Source organism: Alosa pseudoharengus, unplaced genomic scaffold, assembly GCF_046254945.1.
Source record: "Alosa pseudoharengus isolate Yale_2024_CS ecotype anadromous, Long Island Sound unplaced genomic scaffold, YU_APseudo_1.1 YU_APseudo_1.1_scf_24, whole genome shotgun sequence".
Classification (NCBI taxonomy): Eukaryota; Metazoa; Chordata; class Actinopteri; order Clupeiformes; family Clupeidae; genus Alosa; species Alosa pseudoharengus.
The window spans coordinates 23,850,624-23,872,907 of NW_027468689.1; the positions used below are offsets into that span (position 1 = coordinate 23,850,624).

Consider the following 22,284-nt stretch of genomic DNA (forward strand, 5'->3'; position numbering starts at 1 on the left):
GACCAGGAAGCCTGGGAAGGAGAGGGGGAACATAATCTCTAGGTAGTAGCAGTGGCAGCGCTGACATCTACACAACCACATCCAACCACCTAAATCTGCTGTAAACTTCTCTGATCAACAAAACTTTAATCTCATTTCAGGTAGGACTTCCCTCCACACAAGATCTACAACATGGATGAAACTGGTGTGACAACGGAAAATGACCTTTGATGTGCTCATGTGGCGCAATAGGCTTGTAGAAAATTGGCCTTTGATTTTGTAAAATAACTTTAAATAAACCTAAAATGAGTAATTTTGTATTGAATTTGTCTAGTTTAAGTTTTATAAAGCACCACAGTGTCTGAGATCAAAATATACTGTTTTACTTCAAAAATAAATGACACAATTTACCCCAATGCATTCTCTTCAAAGGCACAACTTACCCCGCACCTGGGGCAAGTTGTGCCACAAGACCACTTTTTTTCTGAAAGCTATATCTCTTAAATACTATATTTCAGATCGAAAGTGATTGTTCCCAGAGATGCTCCACATCCTGAAATATATGTTCATATTGTAGTTGGAAGCATTACTATCATGGCCTCCTTTTAAAGTCACTTTAAGTAAAAACTGGCACAACTCACCCCACTCTCCCCTAGCCAAAACACTTTGGTGAAAACCATTTTGAGGGTTTCATTTGACATCGGTTTTATGCTAATACCTACTCTTTAAACGTTCAAAGGATCTCTACTGCCAGAAATTACTTCCATACACGGAAAGTTTTAAAGTTCATGCATTTTTTAAGAATCATAAGGAAACTCTTTTTTCCCGTGGAGTTCGGAGTTTATTCTGAACCTACATAAATACAGAAGGCATTTAGTGTTGGCTTTCCACCACTCCCATCATTTCCTTGTGTGAAGAACTTACCACAAACCTTTTAGAACACCCAAGAGGCATATGAAAGTCTGTCAATGTGAGCGGCGCTACCCCGTTCACCCTGTAGATGGCACTCCAACAAAAGCGTTGTGTGCTGTCCCCATACAGATAGAATCAAAGGCATATTTTTTTGTGGCTTAGGCTATTGAAAATATGACTTTAAGTTTATGTTATTTATTAAACCCAATTAGACCTAATGTATAAAACATTAGTGTCTATCTCTAACAATAAATGACCATCGCCTACCTCGTTCAATGTGTAGGCCTACAAGTTAGGCTACATCAAACACAAATAAGAAAATAAGAGGATGTTTGTTGCAAATACACTGGCAAAGTGAAATAAACATTTGAACGCTGTGAAGTGCAAAAATGGGCTGACTAATAGCCTACATTTCCCTATCCTATTATCTCATGAAGACATGGCTCGGAATATTCAAAATGACTAGCTTGCTTATTAAATTCTTATGCCAGTAGAATTTTTGCTAATTGCCAGTATTATTGTTGTTGCCCTGACAGTGGTAGTGGTGTTTCAGCTGACTGAGTTTTTGAATGTTAATCATTACAACGCCCCCGAACCACACACAATGTGTCAGTTCACCAAATAAGTTATTCGTTTGTTATTAGAGTGGGACACATTCAGACACTCCCTTAGCGAGCTGCCGTCTCGATGGTTGGTCGCTGAATGTGGTTAGAAGAAAGCGCAGCTACTAGCTAGACAAGCTACGTATGAGTCCCATTCAGCGCAGTTCCTTCTCATCCTGTTCAGCGCTACTTCAACGCTCAGAGACTTCCACGCGTTCAGGGCTAACACTTATCGTGTAAAAAGGTAAGGAACAATAAGATATGTTTTTTCGTGTTGTGGTTGATTTGACAGGTGTAACGTTAGAGAAGGGGACGCAGCTCTCTGCGGTCCACTGCGGTTATTTCCAGTCCATGTTTAATGTCTCGAGGAAAGGCAACAGACGAGGAAGGAAACACAGGTTAACATTAGATAACGTTATCATGGACGTTTCAGGCAAAGCCCATTTCTACCGTTAAATGTCATTCATGAAACTCTTGTCTTTTCCAAAGAAACAATACAAGGACATTTGTACAGTAACAAGGAACAGCCTTTGAAGCGGTAGTAACGTTAGAGGTGAATTTGCAAGTGGAAGATAAACGGCCAACTGCAACGGGTCCAGTGCAATTTTGACTGGCCATTCACATACGTAAACATACACATTCTCTCACACTGTATCCCCCACTTGATCATAACATTTTGGCATATTCGTGTCTTCTATTTTTAACCAACCTGGAAGAGGTAACGTTAGCTAGCCGTCTTGCTAGCCTGCTATCCAGTGAGGCACAGAACAGATAGACCTTAAGTTCAAGACCACTGGCGAGGCAGTTGTTTTGGAAAGGTGAGCACTTGAAAATGCTGCTACTGGTCTACTAGCGGTAGCCAGTCAAGCTAGCTCGATTGATTAACATTAGGTATATTTGATCATATTAGCCGGTGTGATCTAGCTACCTACCGTTAGCTGTAATAGGAAGCATATTAGCACCTTCTAGCATGATGCTTTGACAGGACACAACAATGCTTCTGTGCATGTCGCTGATTGGATTAAGACGTGATGTCTTCCTGAATTATTAATGATATTTTGGACTAAATCGACTATGCCTCTTGCTGTTCTGGAAATTAATCTGATAAGTAATACACATTTAGATATTTTGATTGGTAGAATGATATTGTTGCCATAACCCCTAGCTAAACATCGAAATAAGTGATATTAGTATTTGTCTTGTGTTTGTTGATTGAACGTGAATATAAACATTATCTTTTATTAATAACAAAGATGAATTGTTTTAAAGTCTTGTTTGATGGTATGCATCGACATGCAGTTTCAGATTGAAATTATGTTTGTAAAGAGCTGTAAAGAAAGAGGTGAGGCGACTGAGATGCTCATGTGTACGTACACAGATTTACTACTTCTGCGGAAAAAAGAAAACTCTAACGTAATAGGAAAAAGCCATCTTCTACAGCAACGAAAAAAATCCCCTGTGAAGGCCTTGTGCTGTGCAATTTTATAACCGATGTGTGCTCAGGCTGCTGGCTGTTTTTTTGTGTGTGTGAGTGGTGATTGATGTCACACTTTGTGTATGCAAGTTAATTTAAAAACTGGTGGATTTAGTGGTTTTCATTATAATAGAGAGATAGATATGTTTACATTTCCAACTGCTATAGACCTGATGAAGGATGAAAAATTTACTAGAATAACATGCAGTTCCACCCTCTTTTTTCAAATCAGCAATAGCCTAGTGAAGTCATCATTTGCAGAGTCTCACACAAGCATCATGGATTTGCTATGTAAAGGTGGTAGTTTGCTATCCTGACATGAATTTAGTTTGCTAGGTGATGGGCTTTCTTGTACTTTCTTGCCCCTTCAGTGGAGTGTATGAATGTCTAAGGGACAGGTTTTTGAGTGCAAAAGTAATTCTAGCTATGGTTGTGGTTCATGTTGACACAGATTGGCTCATTCTCCTTTCCTCTTTTCTTGTGGTCAGACAATGTAATAAGTGCCTGTCTTCTCTCTTCCGCTCCTGAAATATCATCACCTCACTTCTCTTCTCTCCCCTTTCCTCTCCTTTCCTCCTTCCTCTCCTCTCTTCTCCTCTCATCGCTTCTCCTCCTGTCCTCCTATCTTTTTTCTTCTCCTTCTCTCCTCTCTTCTCTCCTTCCTCTCCTCTCCTCTCCTCTCATCTCTCCTCCTATCAATTTTCTTCTCTCCTCTCTTCTCTCCTTTCCTTTTGCCTTCCCTCCGCTCTCCTCTCCTCTCCTCCTATAGGGAAGGCAGCTGTGAGAGGGTAGGGAGGATGGGCAAGTTGTTTTTAAAATATGACGGTGTGTGCTGAATTTTGGTTTTGTTTGAGGCTGTAACACTTGTCAATGGTTTTATTTTGTAGTATTTAAATACCCAGTATTGTTTTAACAAAGGTGTGTTAAGCCTCTCCTCTCCTCTCCTCTATTCTCCTCTCTTCTCCTCCTCTCTTCTCTCCTGTGTGTTCCTCTATTTTTTCCATCTCCTCCTCTTTTGCCTTTTCTCCATTCCTCTCCTCCCTCCTCTCTCCTCTCCTCACCTCTCCTCTCCTCCCTCCTCTCTCCTCTCCTCATCTCTCCTCTCCTCCCTCCTCTCTCCTCTCCTCACCTCTCCTCTCCTCCCTCCTCTCTCCCTCCTGCTGCGATCCGGTGGTGCTAAGTGCCCGTGCTGAGGCAAGGGTCTTTGTGGGGGTTATAAATCTACAGGTAAAGAGCCCAGTGGAGACGGCTGCTCAGGGGTCTGCATCACTGGTCAGCAGCGTCAATGTCGTTAGGTGATGGAGGAGATGATTGAGAGCCCTGTGTGGGCCGACTGATGGATGTCCTTCAGAGCACACAACACACGTCTATAAGCCTCTCACTGTGGTGGGGGCTTTTATGGGGGGGGGGGGGGGGGCAGTGTCTGTGTGTCTGTGTATCTCTGTCTCTGTCTGTGTCTGTGTTTGTGTAGGGGGGGGGGGGACTGGCTATTTCAGAGGCTTATGTGGGGACAGTGGCTATAAAGTCCTCAGCTGTGGAAGAAGATTAGCTTGTCTGGCTGAATCTTGTACATTTGAATGTTAATTAATATACACTGTCCCTTTTGAATAAACATAAGCATAACATTAAACATAAACATCAACATGCATAAAGTCCTCGGCTGTTGATCTCCTCTTGGTGCTGAGACAGGGTTGCACTGTTGCTTAGTAACCTGCCCTTTCCTTGGCCCTAATGCTGTCTGAGCATTGACTGCTGCCCACTTGCCGTTGGGCTCTATGTCTGTCTCAGCCTACGTGACGCTGACTGCGGGCTTTGCTTCAGACGCTCATCAAAAGCTCCCTATCCTGTGCAGAATGTCACACAACCCGCTGACATTTGATAATGAGATGAAATTTACATCTGAGGGCCACAGGTTCCCTCATGAGCTGTAATTTCTGACTCAAGAAAGCGCCTCAGTTCTCCTGTTCTCTGAGCAGGAAAATTATTCTTGTCTTGTTCGTACAGCGTCATACTCGTGTAGGTCACAGCTGCTGTAGCATCCCCTTCTTTACACTTTTGACTGTGTCAATGCACTGCAATAATTGTTAGGTAAATTTATTGTGTATAAATTTGCCTTTCAAAACATAAATTTGCCTTTCAAAACATTTAACAGTGTGTCTATGAAGGATGACCAGGCACTATGGCGTGTGTGTGAAAGGAAGCAGGAAAAGCATTTTCAGTTTCACCAAAATGGCTCCTAGCATGAAAGCCCCTTTTTTTGCTCTTGTCTGGCCGTCTGATCTAAAGTTAGCGGGTGACATCGCTGTGCCTGAGCATGTGTACTGACTCTGAGCCTCACTGCCTCTCAGTGATTGCTTCTCTATCGCCACCACAGAGCTCCACCAGGGGAGTTTGGCTCCTCTTTATAGATCCATGCTATCTGTCTGCAGGCCTGTAGGGTGGCTCGCCAAGTCACTGGGACCCGGGACCCTGTGTGTGATTGATTGATTGATTTGGCCTGCGCCAGACCGTCGTGTCACTGAATCCCTGTGAAAATCGAACCCTTCCCTAGGATGAAGAGGCTATGCTCGGCTCTGCTTTCCAGCTTAGGATGTGGAAGGGAGATCGAAACCACACGTGTAGTTTTCTTAGCTCCCCACCTCTCTACACCCCCCCCCCCCCAAACACACGTTACACACACACACACACACACACACACACACACACACACACACACACACACCCTCTGCCCAGGAGAGTAGGAACGAATTGATCAAGGAAATTAGTGTAGTGACCCCCGCAGCCTCATCTTGGGCCTGGTGTGAGCTGCGTCCGTGTAAGGTTGCATGTCCGTGGGAGGTTATTTGCGTCTGAGTGAGGTTGTGTGTCCGTGTCTAATGTGAAACAAGAGTTTGGAATGATGGAGCTGCGCTGCGGAGGGTTTTTGGCTATTAGTGCGATAAGTCGTGAATGGACACCATGTTGATTATAGATAATTGCCTCTTAATGAAAAGGCTGGCTACATAACCTACCTCTAGCTGTGTGCACAGAGGGGGAGATTTACATCTGGCTGAAGGTGGAATCATTTTGGGGGCGATGGCTCTTTCCAAGAAAACGGTGAGAAGCACGCTGCTGCACTTTATCATCACCTGCGGTGGACTGTTTCTGGCTCTAGTGCTTTCTGCTGATTGGACTACACCATCAGACACAGTTGGGCCCTCTTGATCATACTGTTTTCCAACCCCATACAGAGACGTTTGCTGACAGACATGGGCAGAGTCACGGGTAACGGGTCCTGGCACTGATAAGAAAGCCATAAATAGAGCTGCTTGCTTGTCTCTGGTGTTGTTGCTCTCTGTCCGCTAGGGATGAGCAATATATTATCGTTATAGCCATTATGTTCCTTTCCACGATAAGCATTTATGCATTTAAGCATTTAGCAATTCACGTGTAAAATGAGAACACGTGTGAGGTAATGCGGAGTTCGAACTGCAGATGAGGAGGAAAAGTTCATTACATAACTTTCAAGTTACTTTTTGTGTATTTGCACAGTTCCCAAGACTGTATGCTGACAAGACTTAGGAAAAAAACAGAACTATTTTCATATTGTCATTTAGCCTATATCGTTAGCGCCAAAAATACCATGAAATGTCGTGTTCTAGTTTTAAGTCTATATCGCCTATCCCTACTTCCTGACCTGCGTCTGCATCTGCTTTTGCGCGTCTGTGTTTATATCTGTGTCTGCATCCGCACTGCCAGCCTGCTTTGATAGCAGCCCACCCCCGCCTCCACCTCCTCATCTGGGCATTATCAGGCCCCTGCCTGGTGCAGCATGGCCCAGCTTGAGTTGCTCTTCTTGGCTGGTGTTTGGTGTCTGGCCTGGGCACTGGGTGGGCAGGGGAGGTGGGCAAGGGTGGTGGTGAGAGAGAGAGAGAGAGAGAGAGGCGGCTGGCCGGTGTTTTTCCGCTCGGGGCGTTCTGGCACCACGTAGACTAGGCTCCCCCCTCCCCCCGACACCCTTTCCTCGCAGGCCCCCGAAGCTGGCGAGGTGACCTTCTCAGGATGGTATCTGCCTGGCAGCTGGGTGGTCAGTCACATGGAGCAGTGGCATCCCTGTCCTCTGCAGAGGAGGATTCTGGGTAGTGAAGATTCAAGACGTTTTTTACGTGTGTGTGGATTCTGGGTAGGGAAGATTCAAGATGCCGTTTACGTGTGGTGTGTGTGTGTGTGTGTGTGTGTGTGTGTGTGTGTGTGTGTGTGTGTGCGCATGTGTGTGTGTGCACATGTGTGTTTGTGTGTGTGTGCGTGTGTGTTTGTGGGGGTAATCTTGTGCTGGCACCTTCTAAGAGAGCCTACTGCTACAGATTGTAGTTGCTTAGGTTAAAATGGTCAGTTAGTCTGCATTAGCTTATCTTTCTGCCTCCAGTGAAACATTTGCAGTTAATACCGTACCCTGTTTGTTTTCATCTGGGAAATCTGTGTTTCTCTCAGTAATCTGTAGCACACTGCCTTGCCACACTGGGGGAAAAAAACAACACTTTTTCATCTTGCTGCCTTTTGATGTGCGTTTATGTTATTGTTATTTTTTTTTCCGTGAGTCTTTTATAACAGTGGAAAAGTAGAAATCCATGTAGAAATCCCCTCTTCCCCCTGAGCGATCACTGCAAACCTTTCTCATATAGAGACTCTGTCCTCATCTCAGTTGGAACCACAGCCAGTGCCATATGCCCAAGCCCCTTCCGCATGCCATACATCCACTGTGGCTGCACCGTATGGCTGTGGCAGTTGTTGATGTAGCCCTGAACTGTGAAGTAGTTCATTAATCACGTCCTCTCGGAAATGTTCTCTTATAGCTCTTCATTACTGTCCGTTCAACTTGGCCTCAGTTAACTTGATTAGTGGCCTTGACAACACATGAAAAGTCCTTTGATCTTCAGAGTGCTGGTGATGTGTGTCATCGTTTGACTTTTGAGTTTAGGAGCTTTTATTTGTTATTATTTATTTATTTTTCTTTCAAGTCCTCAGGAATGTGTTAACTAGCTTTCAATCTTGTGCAGATTTCTGTTTCTCTACTTCTCTCTTTCTTCTGCTGTCTTAGTTTCTCTCCCTCCCTCTCCCTCTCTCTCTTCCTCTCGCTCTCTCCTTTCCTCTCCCTCCCTCTCTCTCTCCCACTCTCCATGGTTGTTTATGGCAATCTGTGATGAATTACAGTCTGCTCTGTTTTGAATAGTGGTGGTAGTTTCACTGTGACCTAGGCCTTCTATATAGGCCTATACAGTAGCAGCTGTCGGGCTCAGAGTGCATCATCCAGTCTGATTCTGGCCACTACTGAGCCACATATGAACTGGATCTGGGCCACATCTGGGTCCGATGCATTTCAGCTTTTCCAGTAGAGCTTGGTGAGATCTGTGCTTCTGGAAAGCTTGCAGGGGTCAACTACGTCTGTGTGCTACGTTTGCTACGCCTATGTGCTACGTCTATGTACTACGTCTGACTACGTCTATGTGCTACCTCTATGTGCTATGTCTATGTGCTATGTCTGACTACGTCTATGTGCTACCTCTATGTGCTATGTCTATGTGCTATGTCTGCCACGTCTATGTGCTACGTCTGTGACTACATGTGCTACGTCTGTGTGCTAGCTGTGGGAGTGCGACACATACAGTAGGTGGTGGATAGTGAGGTTCCCTCTTCACTGTAAAGCCCTTGATAAAGCGCTATATAAGGTGGTAGTAGTAGTAGTAGTAGTAGTAGTAAGTTAGCATTAGCATTAGGTGTCAGCAGATGCTTCTGTTTCTACATCTTTAGGCTTCTCTTTGGATTTAATGTGGCTGGAAGTACCATATGTCGTGTCAGTGGTGTGTCAAGCTCAGCAGTGAGACTGAAAGGGTCTTGGACAGGATGCCTTGTCAGAGGGTCGAAGAACTCATTGCGGAGCACTGGCTACAAACCAACGACACACATCATAGCCTGTTTACAACATGAAACAGCCATGAACAGGACGGGAGACCACAAAGATGCTTACAGACACACACACACACACACACACACATACACACACACACACACACACACACACAAACAGGCAGACCTTGTTCTGACGTACTCTTACTTTTTACCGGCAGTGACCTCTGTGAGTGAAGCTCTATGCGTGAGGCTGTATGCTGTTGGTTTTGAAAAGGAAATGTGGTGTTGGGCTTTTGTCTCAGGGCGTTGTGTGGCTTGAACTAACACGAACGGCTTGACGCCCTCAGGTCTCCCAACTGAGACCCACGAGAATTTGAACAATAGCGAGCTTTTGCCCCCGCCACCCTGCCTTTCTCAGTGCCGTAATCCTCTTAACTAGCCGGCTCTGTACTCTGTGATGGGTACGATAATTACAAGGCCTGAGAGAATATACGCACACACACACACACACACAGCAAGGTGATCAGAGGACTGTCCGATTCTTGCCAAGCTGTCTGTCAGTTGAGAGGAATGAGAACTAATGAGTTGACTGCAACAGACAGACAGACAGACAGGATTGAAGGCGCATTCCGTACTATAACACCTCCATGACAGGTGCTGCTCTGTCAGCTCTCCAAAAACTACTGTTTGCATTTCTGAAAGTAGCTCACAGTTGATACTTGAGGCATGCTGCCAAGGATTAAAGTTCTCCGTCATAGGACGGATTTCCGTCAATTTGATTTTAGAAATGTCATATTTGAGATCGATGCAGATCCGATGAGAAAAAAAATAGGAGGGGGGGGGGGACTGTCACCTTTGCTTTTCCTTTTTTAAGGCAACTACAAATATTAGGTAAATGTTTAAAGACCTAATGTTCTTGAGAACTTTCTGTGTCTCAATCCGTGACCGCTCAAGAAGATACGTCCTATACGGCCTACGTCAGCCATGAGTTTCGCTTTGTATGTTGTAGCTACACACTTGTCTCGGGCGTTTGCTTAAAAAAAAGAACACGTATGGAGGACTATAACGGTCTAAAAGTTGGATTATAGTGACACAATCGAGATGAGGTTGGCCAATCCGTTTAACTTTTTTGGATATGATATTGTGAGCTCTATGTGCGAATTCGGAGGCTGTGTTCTTTCCGTGCATCAATGTAGACACTTACTATCGCGAACTCTTGTCAGGGGAGGTCATTCATTTTGGGTGTCACCTATGACTTGAACAGATAGCCTGCTATGCCACCCGATGTAGGCTACTATTATTGTTACAGTTTTTAATCAATGCAACTAACATTATGTGTAAAGCGACGCAATATAAACCGTAGCCTATATGCAATTTATTATCCCGTCTGTTATGACATACAACAATGTTTTTCACAATTTGCGACGGAAGGTTTTGACTGAGCGTGTCGAGTAAGGGGGTCAGTCGTGTTTGTGACGCACAGACAGCCTTGTAGCCTATTTTGCTTAGGCCTCACTTTTAACGACAATAGGTTGTGAGTGTATGTTGACAAAAAATAACCATACAATTAAAATAGTCAACTTAAAACTTTGCTATAAAATATTATTAATTTATAGCACAAAACCATAACCAGTGGGCCTACCAGAACCTCGCATATTAGCGTCATGATTTGTGTGCGTCTATTTGGCAAGGCCACTAGCTGTCATGGATGCGTTGCTAAAGGAAGGCAGGTGTCAAAAGTTAAAAAATAAATGCAGATGGGCAGCTGTTGGAAACGGGGGAGAACTAACAAGCCATGGTGTAAAGAAATTAAAGTGCCAGGAGTTTGCTTTTGCGCGGTTCGCTGCAAGAAAATTGTTTATGGATGCAATAGGAAAACGTTTTAGCACGCCACCAATCAGAAGACCGCCATAAGGTTAACGTTCGTGCACTTCAGGACATCTTCCCTACCTGGTGCAACTAGCCACCACGACAGAGGTAGGCTACGTTTATCTATGGCTGACCGTTTTTACGTTTAGAAAGTAGGCTACGCATGTTCTTTCATAGCGCAACACGACCTGTCCTTAACCATATCGCAACCTCTTGTCAACCTTATACAATCTGTTGCTGAAGACAAAAGCGCCGTCTCCAGATTGTCGTTACAAATGCGCAGACCTCCTGCATGAGCACACACAGTATTGCTGCTCATTGGAAAACTGAGTTGTCTGTAAAACTCAAAATTACCATGTTATCATTAAATGCGGATGAGGCAACAAATGGAAATATGAACAATATCTAGAATGTTCTGATTTGTTACTTTGATGAGGAAATGGGAAGTCTTGCAAACTTGATTTTATAGATTTTACTTGGTGTTGAATTGCATATTAACAAGAAAAAAATCTCCCCTTTAAACACTTTTGGCCTGAAGTAATTAAATAAGAGTGTGTTAAAGCCTTTCTACAATATTGCTGCAGTAGAAAAGAACAGCAATGGCTAATCAGCAATGGTCAGGGATGGTACTAAAATATATTTTTGTTCATCAGGAAAACTCAATCTCAATCAAGAACACTCTCAATTCGCCTTATTCACATGGCGGCCATTGGCGGCTAAAACGAGGCTACAGGGTACACAAACCATAGGATTGTTATGTTCTATGCATTCACCTGTAGGTGGCATTAATTATATAGTAAGTGTACCCTGTAGCCTCGTTTTGGTTTAAACAATGGCCGCTGTGTGAATAAGGCGAATACTCCCTTTACTTTGCTGTTTGCATCTTTTTGTACATTAAAAACCAATAGGTCGCGACCGCAAAAGGGGTGCTATCGCTATAGGTAGATATGAACAACGTATGACTTATGGCCTGAAAAAAGTTCAGTCAAATGATTTTTTTTCACTTTAATCCCTGCATGCTATGCATTGGATTGGTGCCATCATGTTGTGAAAGCCAGTGTCTCTAGTCAGGCTTTAGTTTCTCGACTCACTGCATGACGTGCACGTGTCCAGGAGTTGATATTGCGAGGAGGCAGTTCTTCACTCTCTCTCTCTGACTCCGCATGCTGTGTGTGTGTGTGTGTGTGTCTGTGTGTGTGTCTGTGTGTGTGTCTGTGTGTGTGTCTGTGTCTGTGTGTGTGTGTGTGTGTGTGTGTGTGTGTGTGTGTGTGTGTGTGTGTGTGTGTGTGGGATTGAGACGTCCTCACATAACCTGCCTCAGCACTGGAGAGCTTCACTTTTGTTTGTTTGTTTGTGCAACTCCTACAAAGGCGGTCTGTGAGATCATTTCCTGTAAGGCTGCGAACAAGACTAGCTTTATCGGGGGCTACCATCTCAGCTGAGGTGGTGCAAAAATATCTCACTTGTAGCCTTAGAAGACTTAACGCCCTGTGTTGCCTTTGTTGTTCTTCGCTCCTTGTTCCTTTCTTCTGGTCTCCAGTCATCCTCGTCATCATCATCATCGTCGTCGTCAGAATCCAGTCAATGTCAGGCAGCCTAGAGCCAGACTAAGCCACTGGTTGGTCACACCCAGTTCTGCCCAGTTAAAGCGATGGTTCGGAGTAATTTCACCCTAGGGTCCTTTGCACCATGACCCCGAGCCAAACACCCTCCCAGAACCTGTTTTCCCTTGGTCGAACCCTGGTCGAGTAGCGCTATCAGAAACTAATGAGTTTCTGCAGGCGTAATGGAACCAACTTTTATCTCGTAAATTATCCCACTAATAATGCCCTGAATGGTACGAAACTTCTACAGTATGTTCTTTACTCATTAAACGAGGCATTGAAAAGTTTGTAGGTACACCAGGAGTTTGTTTAAATAACACTTGCCTGATGGATGCTACTATCTGCTACTATACCGATGCGTCGACGTTACTTTCGTGATTTGGGAAAAGCCCGTAAAAATCCAAAGCGATGTAGAACTTCCAGATCTATCATTTATGTTGTACAGAATGCATGGGAACAGATGTGATAAAACCTTACCACATCAGCTGGATCTAAGGTTAAAGGTGCTCTAAGCGATGTCATACGTTTTTTAGGTTAAAACATTTTTTGTCACTTATAGCAAACATCACCTCACCATCCTCTAGCTGCCTGTGTCCTGAATACACTGTAAAAAAAACGCAATCTATGTGGACAACCCAGGCTCCAAAAACGGCCACAAAACAACTTGGGCAAACCTTGCCCATAAAAACATAACAAACTGTTCCAGCAAATCACCAACGAGATGCGCGTTTAGAAGAGTTTCAATTGCGCGGGAGGGAGGGCGAGGAAGTAGCGAGCTAGATTTCTGTTTTGTTTAAACGTCAACAGAAGTGACAGAAGTTACCCAGCATTGCTTAGAGCGCCTTTAAAGAATGCATCAACAGTAACAGTACTGTTTGTTACAGTAAATCTCAGTGCCCGAGGGGACCCAGGTTCCTGTCTAACCTGCTTGTCATTTCCTGAACCCACTCCCCATCTCTCTGTCCCTCTCATCCATTTCCTGTCCACTGTCCTATCTAATGAAGGCTAAAAATATAGAGTGTGTACACAGTCAATCGTTCGCGGAGCGTCCATGTCATTAATAATTAAAAATCATTAAAAATTCCCACCAGTTAGCCTATAGCTCTTATTTAGCTATAGTTAGCCTATAGCTCTTATTTAGCTATAGGCTAACTGGTGTAACCCACTTCCAGTTAATTATGCTTAGCTAGGCTAACATTGTCAGATTAGCACACACAGAGAAGAGAAGGGTATGTATCCTCTCATCTAACTGGGAAGATGGCAAATAAGCTGACCAAATAGAAAAATGTGTGTAGTGTGGAGTTTCAGGGTCTACTAGTTGTCCATGACTTTCTGCTTCTCTAAGCCCTGTAAGAAGTATGCTACACACAAGGTGACTTGCGATAGAGTTGCGATAGAACTAACTTGTGCGTGCGTGCGTGTGTGCATGCGTGTGCGCTCACAGAGTCTCTCTGGTCCCCTCTCCTGGGAGAGACTCTGAATAATTTATTGGAGGAGGAGGTGATGGCGAGACGATGCTGGAGCCCGTGAAAAGACCGCAGAGTGCAGTCACCAACAGTCACCTCCAGCTCTCACACACACCAGTGCATCATTACCACACTAGAGGAGCATGTGGATGTTAGAACTGAGGTTGTGATTTGGGGCTGTAATAATGAACTTATTAATCGACTAGTTGTCCACTGATAAATTAATCAACAACTATTATGCTAATCAGTTAATCCGATTGAGTAGCCTAATTTTGAAGGGAAAAAAAACCCTTGAAATTCTGGGTTCATATATCCAAGTACAAACATACAAATATTAGAAATAGACTAAACAGAATGGAACAGAATAATGAAAATAACCATAAACTCATACTAATCACTCTAAGAATTCATTGGCTAGATACACATGATTCCTCAGGTGCTTTTGTCTGTGCTTGCAGCAGTCTTGTGCCCTGAGACATTGGGCAATATCAGACATGGGTGTGCTACCCTGCGGTCCATGGAAGGACATGATGATAAAGTGCATCTGTCTGTCAGTTTGCCACCACTCCCTCCACTGTTCTGCTGTGTCTGCTTGATTAGACACATGCCACTTGTGTCTGACATACTTTCTATGGTTAGGAGAAAACTCGCTCCTTTAAGGACTTTTTAAAACTATGTAACCTGTGCCCTGTCTGGGTGTGCCTGTGTGTGCGTGTGCATGCTCTGTAGCCTTGAGCTTGGCATCTGATCGCAGCCGGCACCAGAAACGTGTGTGTGTGTGTGTGTGTGTGTTGTGTGTTGTGTGTTGTGTGTTGTGTGTTGTGTGTGTGTGTGTGTGTGTGTGTGTGTTGTGTGTGTGTTGTGTGTGTGTTGTGTGTTGTGTGTGTGTTGTGTGTGTGTGTGTGTGTGTTGTGTGTGTGTGTGTGTGTGTGCGAGCACACAGAGAGATGCACTGAGCAGGATACAGATGAGCTTTCTCCTTCACTGCCTCTGCTCCTGCCAGTTGGCCAGGGACCTGTTACCTCACCAGGCATGATATTCTATTAACACATCATGCTTATTATTTCACCCTACACACACACACACACACACACACACACAACATAACACAACACAGGTTGTTTCTGTGCGGAGGGTGTGTGTGTGTGTGTGTGTGTGTGCATGCGCCCCCCAGCCCTTTGTGAATGATGGGTACGTCAGAGACCAAATCCGTTGGAATGTAACAGTCTGCCAGATTTCATTACAATCAATACACCCACATTGATTCTTTTTTTAACCTTTTGCAAAGCCAATGCAGGAGAAGCGATTCTTATTGGCTTCTTATTGGCAACCAACATCCAAGATTCGACAAGCCTTCATCTTTGTGTTGAGCTTCGGTGATCACCAAGCATTCATCTCTGTGTTGAGCAGTGATGCGCATGCTCATAACTGAAGCTGGAGGAAATCTCCTGCTAGGTAGCTTGTGGATGTATTGATGACTGTCAGGTTGACAGGGTGATGAGTTATTCAGGCACTGACTCGGGTGGCGATTCATTTTATAGTCGATTACTCTGCTGATTGTTTTCTCGATTAATCGATTAGGCGAGTTGTTTGTTTGAGTGATAGAAGAAGCCCAACATTATGTCTTCAAAACATTGTTTTGTCCACATGCCTGGGTTGGGGACGGACTGTTGCTGAGGAGGAGGAGGAGGAGGAGGAGGGGAGAGCGCCGGAAAGTGCAAGGAGGAAGAGAGGCTCTCACAGAACATTATTCCAGTCCACTTGGATGTGGCCTATTTCTGAGCGGGTAACGCAGCGGAATTAATGAGGAGATCTTGAGCCAGGTTCTCCTTACGTAGTCAACCTACCCGCCTTACAGAGTGCCCCCCCCCACACACACACACACACACACACACACATCCACACACACACACCTCCCCCCCGTGCTGTCGTTACCTCAGCTATTTTAAGCCAAGGAGTGAGGGAAAGGGTGGGGGAGGGGATGGGAGGGCTGGTACGCACAAGAGAAAACAGGAGGAAAAATGTAATCCAGAGGTCCTGTCAATGCCAGCGTGACCATCTGCCTTGGCTGAGACTCCGTCCGAGCGGGCAGAGGAGGGGGGTGGTGGCAGCGGCGGCAGCGGGTAGATGGGAGTGGGGTCGGATCGTTTTACTCACTAAGATTGATGACCTGCTGTTAAGATATGAGCCCGTATCAAGCTGGAGTGTATCGGCTCCAGCGCTGGGCAGGATGCTGTCTGGGACGGGGGGCGTACGTGAGCGGCCGCAACCTCACTGGGACGTCTCAGCTCAATTGAACACTGCAGTGTGAGGCAACTGTGTGTGCGTGTGTGTGTTTGTCTGCTTATGTGTGTATGATTTACAGAGATGCATTCCCATGCATTCAAATGTCAAACCCTACTGGTTTAAGATTTGTATAAAAGAGCACACAATGATCTTTCCTGCAGATTTTTGAAGTAAGGAGCAATACCTCTCTCTCCTTTCTCCCTCTCTCCTCCTCTCCCTCTCTCCTCTCTCTTCCTCTCTTATTCTCTCTCTTCCACTGTCCCTCTCTCCTGTCTCATTGCATTTACCTCAAAGGACACACTGTGTCCAGGTCACCTGAGATCTAGAGTGTGGCCTCTTGTGCTGAACAGTCAGGCATAATAGTCTTGTTCCAGTCATTAAAACTCCCTTCTGCTCTGCTCTCCTCTCCTCTTCTCTCTTCTCTGCTTCTCAACTCCTCTCTCTCTCTCCTCTCCCCTCCCCTCCATTCCTCTCCTCTCAACCTCTCCCCATTTTCCTTTCTCTTCTGTTCTCTCTCCTCCTCTCCACTCTCCTCTCCCCTCCTCCTCTTCCCCTCTTCCCTCCCCTCTCTTCCACCTCCTCTCCTCCTCCTCTCCCCTCCCCTCTCTCCCCTCCCCTCTCTTCCCTCTCCTCCTCCTCCTCTCTCCTTCTCCTCTCCTCTCTCCTTCCCTTCTCTCCCCTCCTCTCTCCTCCTCCTCTCCTCCTCCTCTCCCCTCCCCTCTCTTCCCTCTCCTCCTCTTCCCTCTCCTCTCTTCCCTCTCCTCCTCCTCTCTCCTTCTCCTCTCCCCTCTCATCTCCCCATCCTCCTCCTCTCCTTCTACCCTCTCAGTAGCGGCGTCTGCTCAAACAGGGCAGTGTGCTCTGCTCCAAACCCCAAGTACTCTGTCAACACCCGCTTTCATGAGGCAGTGTTAAAAAGGGAACCGGCCTGCGCAGAACCGGCCGCCAGAGGAACCAGACTCCCCGTTCTCCGCCTCTTATTGTTATTCTAGGAGCCTCGCACAGTTCCGCAGCGCCTGCCAACGGGCCTGGCTTAGCTTCTCTCTTCTTTTTCTTTTTTTGTGTCATTATTATTATTTTTATCTGCTGGTGGGGGAAAGTGGAGTGAAAATGTTTTGATGTTGGGTAACCTGAGTGGCGCTGGGATAGTGTGTGTGTGTGTCTGTGTGTGTGTGTCTGTGTGTGTGTCTGTGTGTGCCAGCCTAGCCTGGGCGGCTGATCTGAAAGTGTGATGTGGAAAGACCTGGAATAGCACTGCACCTCTTATCAGCAGAGTGAGCGGTGAAAGCTAGCCACTCGACACCACACACACACACACACACACACACATAATGTGATCTCTCTTTCTTTTCTTTCTTTAGCACTGTCTCTCTTTTCTGTCCCTCTCTTTTACTTCCTTCTACTCAACTTTATCTCTGCCTTAATCCCTCCACTTCTCTTCTTTTTCTTCCCCTCTTTACCTCTCCTTTTCTCCCTCTATCTCCTCTCATTTTCTCCCTCTCTCTCTCTCGTTTTCTCCCTCTCTCCTCTCTCTCTCTTCTCTCCTTTTCTCCCTCTCTCTCTCGCTCTCTCTCCTCTCCCTCTATCTCCCCTCTCTCTCTCTCTCTCTCTCTCTCTCTCTCTCTCTCTGCTCTCCCTCCATCCTTCTCTAGCTGCCCCATGAGAGGCAAGCTGTGCTCAGCATTACTGCAGAACGATAGCAGCACTGTAGTTGTTAGGACCCTGAGGCTTTCCCCATAGGGGAAAATATACACATCTGCAGAAATTATCATCAAAGTGTGTGTGTGTGTGTGTGTGTGCGCTCATGTACTGTGTGTGTGTGTGTATGTGTGCTTATTTGAGTGTGTGTGTGTGTCTGTGTGTTCTTGTATATGTGCTTAGGTGTGTGTGTGTGTGTGTGTGGAGTGTATGTTTGTGTCTTTAGTGTGGAATACATTCCTTACCCAACCTTAAACTTGCGAAAATGCTGCAGTTGGCTATTAGACTACTCCTTTACCTTTCAGAGTGCATTAGGAACAGTGTGTCGAACAAGATGCAGTTCGGTGGTCAGGTGCAGAAACAGTAAGTGTGTGTGTGTGTGTGTGTCTGTGAGACCACTAGAGCAATTGCAGCTCCAGCAGTCGTGGTTGATGCTCTCATCCTGTTGCTGATGTTGTGGTGGTCTGCCTGCAGGAGTTTCCCTCATTCAAGCCAAACTGCTGCATTAACCTTCTCACTCTTTTATGAATGTGCTGTAATATTTTTCTTGAAATTCATACAATACCTACAACCAATCCCTGATAAAATACAGATATTTGGTGAAAAGTGTGTGTGTGTGGGCGTGCGTACGTGCGTGCGAGTGTGTGTGTGTGTGTGTGTGTGTGTGTGTGTGTGTGTGTGTGTGTGTGTGTGTGTGTGTGTGTGTGTGTGTGTGTGTGTGTACAATTTTATCATTTTCACCTCATCTTTGTGGTGTTCATGGAGTCAGCCCAAATGACCTTCTCTTTTAAGCGGTTTCAGCTTGGTTCTACATTGGTCTTGGTTCCTACATTTACACTGTACATTTACACCAACCAGGCCACATAAAAAGCAATTGCCTCATGATGTCAACACTAGTCACTCACTCCTATCACCCACCATATCTCATATCCACTTCCTCTCTGGGCTGGCTGCTCTGGAGAGCCTGAACACAGATTTTGGTTTCTGGCCGACCGTTCTGGCCATTTGTCCGTCCAGCTCGTCCTGGGAGAGAGTTTCAACCGAGAGTTTCAATGGCTTGAATTCCTGATCAACCCAAAAAGGAAAAAAACTTCAGAGAATGTCCAGACCATAATGAATGGAAGCCCATAAAATATTGAGTGTATGGTTGCTGTGGAAATTCCATGCTAGAAGGGAAATGTATTAGTGTTTTTTGTTATGGCTATAAGCATCCTGCGTTTTCTGTGAATGAGCTCATGTTCATGTCCAACTATAAGTGTGTTTGTGTGTGTGTCTCTGTGTGTGTGTGTGTGTGTGTGTGTGGGGGTGTGTCTTGAGCCATTATGCTCCTGGAAACTCTCCCATCCCATTGGCCACCCAGCCTCTCTGTGCTGTTGGCCTCGGCCTTGTTAGCGGTCCCTTTTAAGAAGCAAAAAAAAACAAAAAGTTTCCATTTCAAAGGAGACGTGATGCTGAACCACTCGCGGTCTGTTGTCTGTGAAGCCATGCGGCTGTGCTGCTTAGTCTGAATGCTAACAGTGGGGAAACAGCCCTTTAAAGCAGCTGTTTGTGTGTGTGTGTGTGTGTGTGTGTGTGTGTGTGTGTGTGTGTGTGTGTGTGTGTGTGTGTGTGTGTGTGTGTGTGTGTGTGTGTGTGTGTGTGTGTGTGTGTGTGTGTGTGTGTGTGTGTGTGTGTGTGTGTGTGTGTGTGTGTGTGTGTGTGTGTGTGTGTGTGTGTGTGTGTGTGTGTGTGCCCTTTTAAAGCGTCTTTGAGTTGTGCTTTTGAAGCCTGAGAGAAGAGAGGCAATAGAGAGGATTTAATTGATTTGTGCGATGGGACGAGATCCATTTATCTTCCTGGTTCACTCTGCCAGAGATGAGAACGGCCTGAACCTCTGAAGCTGTCTGCCCTCATGTCTCCTCTCCCCTTCTTTCCCCTTCTTTCCTCTTCTCTCCTCTCCTCTCCTCTTCTCCCCTTCTCTCCTCTTTTCTCCTCTCCTGTCCTCTCCTCTCCTTGTTTCACCTCTTTTCCTCTCCTCTCCTCTCGTCTGCTGTTTCCTGTCTCCTCTCTTCTCCTTGTTTCACCTTTTCTCCTCTCTTCTCCTTGTTTCACCTTTTCTCCTCTTCTCTCCTCTCCTCTTCTCTCCTCTCCTCTCCTCTTCTCTTCTCTTCTCTTCTCTTCTCTTCTCTTCTCTTCTCTTCTCTTCTCTTCTCTTCTCTTCTCTTCTCTTCTCTTCTCTTCTCTTCTCTTCTCTTCTCTTCTCTTCTCTTCTCTTCTCTTCTCTCCTCTCCTCTCCTCTTCTCTTCAACCCTTCTAATCATAAAGTAACAGTGATGCTGTCCCCACTGTTCCCAGTCGTCTCTTCTTCCCTGTGTCACTCTCTCTCTCTGTGGCCACTTGAGTTAAGCAATAAACAGAAGGGTGTGTCAGGAGGATGAATGCCATGCGCTTTATTAGCACGGCTGGGCTAATTTGGTATTGGCCGTCTCGGTCTACATTGTGTGCTTATTATGTGGCCCAGTCGGTGAATAGCACTGAGAATGGCACGTTAGCATGCTCCTTCACCAGTAACTTTTATTTATTTGTTTATATTTGTTTTCCCTTCACCCATAACTGGCACTGTGGTTTTGACACTGGATGACGTCAGGTCATCCGGCGTGGGCTGAGTTTAACACGGACTCATCGCACACATCGCGCATCGGTTTGTGTTGCATGATGGGATCAGACCACTTCCTCTTCCCTTGTCTGGCGTTCAGTTTATCACTCAGCATTGTATTCACAACCTGCAAGACAAGCTCTTTCTCTATCTCTCTCTCTCTCTCTCTCTGTCTCTCTGTGTCTCTCTCTCTCTCTCTCTCTCTCTCTCTCTCTCTCTCTGCCTCTCCCCAGGCACGCTATCGTGTGCAAGCCAGACCTGCTCCACATGTACTACTTAACTGTAACAGGAGAGAGGGGATATTGAGGAGGCTGATGAGGGGATATGTGGAGAGAGAGAAGAAGAAGAGTAGAGAAGGCGATGAAAGAGCAAGATCGTGTGTGTTTAGAGGAGGCAATGACTAGAATAGCAAGGTGGAGAACCTTGTTAATTTGTTTAAATTCTGCAAGCTGCAGAATTCCCCTTGAGTGTGTCATGCTGGGGACTTTATGATTAACCATGTGCTCTTGGCAGAGGTGAACAGCTGTAACCTTTATTTCTGTCAGAACCATTTTAGTCGATAAACACAAGAGAAGATTCTGAATGAAATTTCTTTATTGTAAATTATGAATTACATTTGGCGGTATAGCTCTGTTCGGAGGAACCCCCCTATTTCCATGAGCACCATGGAAAAGCATTAAGTCAGGGGGCAGCAGCAGTTTAGGGAATTCTCACCCCAGCAGGACAGGGAGAGATAAATATTCCACCCATGAACAGAGCCAAGCGACGTGACCAGAGAACATGCCACATCATACACGACAAGGTGGAGCAGGGCAGGCGGTGGGTAGCAAAAACCGAGCAGCATACGGTTGAGAGGAAGGCGTGCCGAAGCTGTGTGGCCAATCGCTAGGGAAGAAAGATTATCAGCTGAGGGGATGCACCTGGATCAATTAGGAATGAATGAGATGAAGGGGAGGGCGGCAAGCTTCTTGACTACCATGGCCTGGCCAGAACTGACGTTAACACTTTAATTTAGTGGGTGATGATGAGTGCTTGCCAGGTGTTAATGGCAGTGCAGTGTAAATATAAATGTTATTGAGGGTGTTATCACCATTAAAGTTTTTTTTTGTAAGGCAATGTTTATTGAGTTTGGAACAAAGAGAAGTATAACAACGCATTTGTCTTAAGTATGCAAAATCTGAATGGAACAGTCTGTTTGGCAAAACACAACACTCCATCCACTGAGAGGTGTTTCTATTCTACTACTTTTAAATAGTAGCCTGATGTCGTCATACTCAAATTCTAGTCAAAATATGAGTCTGATACTGCTCCATTGGGATTTTATTATGGGGCGTGTTTCAACTGATACAGGGGGTGAACACCCAAACCATAGCCCGAAGAGCCAGACCCAAATTAAAATGTAGGGTCTGGGCACTCACTGTTCGCAGTGTTCAGTCCGAGGGGCGGGGTAATTGGTTGTCTTTCAAATTCCCTCTGCACGCAATAGGACAGCGCTGAGTCCCATGCGTTTTCCCACCAGCGGAGCTAGTTGGCTAGTTCAATCTTTTGCCATCTTAAAACAAGCTTAACTCGTGTTAGACTGTTGGCCAACAGCAACATCCATCTTCTTTGTTTTCAAGTAGCAGGGAATTCAAGCCAAACCGTTGCAACTCTGCCATCAATTATTATGTTAAACCCGCCTAACGACTCTACTGTATACACGATTTGATTGGCCTGATAGAAGTTTAATTTTTCGAGCTCACAAGCCAACGGAGAGTTGCTAGACTAGCCCTGGAAGCAAATGTAATTTGCTGCCGCTAGGGTGAGTCTAGATTTCTAGGCTACCCGAACCATCCTTCTTCTCCACAATTGCCTTAACATTGTTTTCTGGTTG

At 45.4% G+C, this 22,284-nt stretch overlaps 1 protein-coding gene and 1 long non-coding RNA gene across 2 annotated transcripts in view; both read left to right on the plus strand.

Annotated features, from left to right (window-relative positions):
- LOC143142014 (uncharacterized) overlaps positions 1-226 on the plus strand; it is a 10,531-nt gene extending 10,305 nt beyond the window's left edge. Inside the window, exon 3 of the long non-coding RNA XR_012990856.1 lies at positions 141-226. This is a non-coding gene — a long non-coding RNA (uncharacterized LOC143142014). The remainder of the gene's footprint in view (positions 1-140) is intronic.
- A 1,383-nt stretch (positions 227-1,609) lies between these two features.
- mgat5 (alpha-1,6-mannosylglycoprotein 6-beta-N-acetylglucosaminyltransferase) overlaps positions 1,610-22,284 on the plus strand; it is a 158,738-nt gene continuing 138,063 nt past the window's right edge. Inside the window, exon 1 of the mRNA XM_076303528.1 lies at positions 1,610-1,737. The gene's annotated coding sequence lies outside the window, so the exon portion shown is untranslated. The remainder of the gene's footprint in view (positions 1,738-22,284) is intronic.